The following is a 5,022-nucleotide window of genomic DNA, read 5'->3' as shown; positions in this document are numbered from 1 at the left end:
TTTTTTTTTTTTTTTTGGTAGGGCCAGGGAGATGGCTCAGTAGAATAAGCGCTCGGGCCCCTACATAGTGAGTTTAAGACTGCTCTGAACTCCATGGCAAGACCCTGTCTAAAAAAAAAAAAAAAAAGGGGGGGGGCCAGGGAGATGGCTCAGTGGAATAAGCACCTCCCTGGCGAGCGCAAGGGCCTGAGTTCAATCCCTGGTTCCGCAAAAAAAAAAGTGGGGACGTAGTTCAGTGAGAAAGGCCTAGATACAGGCCCCATACTCCTAAGACTTGACCTTTCAGTAGAAGTTCTAGGGGGGCCCTACCCTGGCAACAAGACTATTTCCTCTAAGGAATGGCAAAGCAAAATAGACCATCTCAACCAAAGTCTAAAACCAACCCTCTAACACCATCACCCTGTCAAGGCTGCGTGCAGTACAGGGCCAGAGCACTTGTCTACCTTGTATAAGGGATAGGTTTGATCCCCACAATTTCAAACAAGCAAACCAAAAAGCCAACGCTCAACACTGGCAATGTAATTTGCTGTCTGCCTGCCTATATGAAATAACAGTTCCCTGAAGGAACTACACCTAGATAAGAATTTGCATCCATCACAAGCAGAATACAAACTACAGTATAAATGTATGAGCCAATAATTTAAAAAAAAATCCCCAAACTGACTAAAAACAAAAACAAAGCCAGTATGGTGGTATATACCCACAATCCTAGCATTCTGGGAGGCCAAGGCATGAGGATTGCGAGTTTTCAGTCAGGTCGGACAACTTAGTATAAGAACATGTCTAACATGCATAGCCATAGATTTAATGTATAGCACCACAAAAACAGTAATGAGGTCCTATAGAAAATTCTACCTATCTAGTAGTGAGACCCTGAACACCCTGCAGACTCCCCCCACCAAAAAAAAAAAAAAAAAAAAAAAAAAAAAAAATCTAAACTCTATGTCCAATAAAAATAAAGCTTTGAGTGTGACATAGCACAGATTGGCAATTCTAATACTTTGTGAGGCTGAGGAAGGAAATCTTAAAATCTGAGCCCAGCTTGGGCAATTCATCAAGATCCTGCTTCAAAAGAAAGAAGGAAAAAAAGAGTGTGGAAGCGGGGATTGTAATTCAGTGCAAAAATCCTGGTTTACTCAGTAGTGCTGAAAACAAAACCAAAAAAATTTAAAAAACCAGAGATTCAAAATTATGAGGCTGGAGGATAAGAACATGTTTAACATGCATATGACCTTAGATTTAATCTATAAAACTGCAAAAATAGCAATAAAGTACTATGGAAAATTCTATCTAAGCTGGGTGTGGTGGTGTACACCTGTAATCCCAGCACTCTGGAGGCCAAAGCAGAAGAATCCGAATTTGAGCCCAGCTAGGCCTACACAGCAAGTTGAAGATCAGTCTCAACTGCACAGTGAGCCTGGTTTAAAAAAAAAAAAAAAAAAGTGAAACAAAGACATTTTCAAAAAAATTTATCACCAGCAAACCTATATTGTAGAAATGTTAAAGGAAATTCTTTAAGCTAAACTGAAATAGTAGGTGAGAATTTGGCAGAAGAGCCAGAGAAGTTTTTATTTTTAGGTAACATAAGCATATGTATATAGAAATTCTAGAGACTCTTCCCCCAACCTACCTTAAAAAGAAACTAACAGAATATAGTAAATATAGTACTCTTCCTTAAGTTTCACTTTCCTTGGCTTCAATTATCTGAAGTCAGCTATGGTGTGAAAGTATTAAATAATTTCAAAAGTACACAATTCATTAGTTTTAATAAACAATTCTGAAGTTTTAAACTACGCAGAAGGGCCGGTGAGATAGCTCAGTGGACTAAGCGCCTGCTTTGGCAAGTTTAGGGACCAGGGTTCATCCGGGTGCTGCATGCCCTGCAGGCCTTGCCCCTGCGGCGTGCTGAGCCCACAACAGAGTCTGGGCCTTGTGGCACGGGCCTATAATCCCAGCGCTGTAGAGGCTGAAAACAGGAAGATCAATATGAGTCCAGCTGTGTAGTGAGACCCTGTACCAAATACATAAATGAAAAAACAAAAGTACACTGAAAGGGTCTGTCTTCCCGTAGCCCCTTATAGGTTAGCAGGTTAACTATTTCGTGCTGTCACAATACTTGTGTTCAAGTAACACTTATTTTACTTAACGTGGAGGAGCAGCAATGTTGGCCATTCAGATATGCCAAGGAGCAGCTGCAAAGCGCTTCCTTCTGCTCTAGGCTTCAGGAATCCACTGGGAGTCCTCCCCTTCACAGGGCTGGGGATAGCTCAGCAGCATGAGCCCCAGCTTGCCAAGCGCAAGGTCCCCAGTTTGATTTTTGGTACCAAAAGAAGCATCCTCCACAAGTAAGGTGGGTTGGTATTTTAGAACTTCTCCTCACACTATGTCTCTTCAACACCGTAGTAAGAGGACTTTCAGTCAATAATGGAAGAAAAAAGGCAAATCTTGAAAAACAAAATTGCCCTTATTCACAGGATTGTATACAGAGAAAATCCACAGGAAACTGTAAATAATCAAATTTAGCAAGGTCAACATTTAAAAATTGATTGTATTTCTCTGCACTACAACTAAAAAATTTTTTTAAAAAGTTTTCTATAACATTATAAATATCAACACAGGGTCTGGGATGTAGCTTGGTGGCAGAGCTTGACTAGCACTCATAAAGTCCTGGTTTCCATCCCCAGGAGTACGTAACACACAAACACACCCCATAGAATATAGAAATAAACCTAATGAAAAAGGTTAAGACTTGTATATTGAAATCAAAACACTATTAAGAGAAATTAAGGAAGATCAAAATAAATGGAGTTTGGCCAAAAGAAAAAAAAAAAAAAAAAAAGATATACAATGCTATTCAAAGACTCAACTTTTTGGCCAACTTTCCCTGAATTTAGCTGTGGATCAAAATCCCTGTATGGATTTTTGTGGAGCTTGCAACATAATTCTCAAGTACAAATCAAGAACCGAGAGTAGTCCTGGGGAGGTATTTCAATGTAGAGCCCGTACTTAGCATGGTAAAGACCCGGGTTAAGTTCCCAGCAGGAAAAGGAAAGAGGAGGGAGAGAAGAGAGTAGTACGGTAAGAACACCACAAAATAAATAAATAAATAAATAAAACCCCAAACAGATAAAGACTCCTCTTATTTGTTTTCATTATACTTACTACTACTATTACGTGTGTGTGTGTTTTGCTGGGAATGGAACCCTGGGGCTCATACATACTAGGCATATGGTCACCCACATAAACTAGACTTAAATTCACTACGTTAGCAAGTAACTCCTTGAATGCTTCTGCCTCAATCTAAAAGTTAAAATGGGGAGTGCTATAAAAGAAAGGCCTTGCTCTAAACATTGGGGGATTATATATCTGTGATGAGGAATACAAGTTAATACCAAGTATCTCTTAAAGCTAAAACTGTCCACTTCATTGTTTTGGATTTTTTTTTTGGGGGGGGGCACAGCTATGGCCCAAACCCTGGGCCTCCCACCTGCTACGCAAGCATCCTGCCACTGAACCACATTCCCACTCCCACGCCCGCATTCCCGGTATTATGAAGCTTCTGGTTTAATTGAAAAGTGGGCTGACACTACATCCTGAGAACGCTGATTAAATTACGTTTGCAAACGCTTGTGTACGTGTGGCTTCATTCTCCATAAAGCCAAATACCGCACCTTCGTCTAATCCGAGTTTCAAATCCTAATCCAAGAGAACTACTTTATCCCTTTCAGCTGGAGTCCCATACACAATTCTGTATGCAAAAGCTGTTCTCGGTTTTTTTTTTTTTGTTTTTTTTTTTGATTAGAAAAATCACCGCTTAAGGGGAATCACAAGTACAACTGGCTGAATGAATGCTTCAGAAGGCAAAGCCGCTCCCGTTAGGGCGCGGGAGCCGCAGACCGAGTGGCCGGGGGCGAGGGCGCTGGGCCCGGGGCTCCGCGGAGGATGGAAGGGGCAACGTGGCCGGCCGCCGCCGGGCTCGGCCTGCGGATCCCGACCCCCAGGCTGCAGAATCGAGACTCGGGCCTGCGTCCTGGAATCCCGGCCCTGCCAAGCTCAACCCCCTCTCTCCCGCAAGAGCACCTCGGCCCCTTTCTGGAAGCGCGCCGGAGTAAAGCCCGAGAGCCGCAGAAGGAAGCTTACTACTTTCTCTCCGGAGAACGCTCAGCCCGCGCGCGCACGCGCCTCCCAGCCCGGCGGCCCGGCGGCCCCGCCCCTCTCCCGCCGTCCTCTGCGGCCGCGCGTGCGCAGCGCGGCGGGTCCCGGCGGGGGTCTCTGCGCGCCTCGGGAAGGGCGACCTTAGGTTAGGCGAGGAGGCGGGAGGGGGGAGGAGAAGGGCCGGCCCTCCGGTTAGTCCTTTGTCCTTGAAGTCCTCTGTAGCTGCCACCCACCTTTAGGTCCTTAAAAGCCTGCGAGCGTCTGAGTGACTGAGAGCTAGAGTCGGTTGATAAGTTTTCCTGATTAGAGATGGCCCAGTCGCTTAGAAGCTCTAAGGGATCCGACAGTTTCTCAATTCAGCTTCTTCATCCTTCAAATAGTGATAATTATAGTGCCTTTAAGTAGGCTTGTGAGTAGCCTGCAGTGTTAGCAAAGAGTCAGGTACATAATACATTCCCAGCACACCTACTGGCAGCAGTATGGAATTCAGCGATTTTGGGGGAGCTCTAGGGATATTAGAAATTAAAATAAGCCCAAAAGTGTGTGGCAAAATTATGGTATCTTTTAAATGGTTTTATGTAATAAATTAATACTTGAGAGCTTGAGACTCCGGCTTTCCATTGCAGACCCATGGATTTCCTGATATAGACATGCACAGAAACAAAACAAGGCAGCGAGGCATTGTGGCGCACACCTGTAATCCCAGCATTTGGGAGGCTGAGGCAGGAGGATCGTTGCGAGTATGAGACCAGCCTACATAGTGAGCTCAAGGCCAGCCTGAACTTCATAGCGAGACCCTGTCTCAGAAAGACAACAAGGGCCAGAGAGAGAGCTCAGAGGACTAAAGTCCTGCCGTTGGATCCCAGC

The 5,022-nt window shown here is 44.3% G+C and overlaps 1 protein-coding gene across 3 annotated transcripts in view; it reads right to left on the bottom strand.

Annotated features, from left to right (window-relative positions):
- Zmym1 (zinc finger MYM-type containing 1) overlaps window positions 1-4,202 on the bottom strand; it is a 27,748-nt gene extending 23,546 nt beyond the window's left edge. For all 3 annotated transcript variants that reach the window (XM_012516871.2, XM_023701100.1, XM_023701097.1), the window contains exon 1: window positions 4,141-4,202. The gene's annotated coding sequence lies outside the window, so the exon portion shown is untranslated. The remainder of the gene's footprint in view (window positions 1-4,140) is intronic.
- Window positions 4,203-5,022: the final 820 nt, after the last annotated feature.

Source organism: Octodon degus, unplaced genomic scaffold (assembly GCF_000260255.1).
Source record: "Octodon degus isolate 3935 unplaced genomic scaffold, OctDeg1.0 scaffold00130, whole genome shotgun sequence".
Classification (NCBI taxonomy): domain Eukaryota; kingdom Metazoa; phylum Chordata; class Mammalia; order Rodentia; family Octodontidae; genus Octodon; species Octodon degus.
This window is presented reverse-complemented; position numbering and strand designations above follow the sequence as displayed.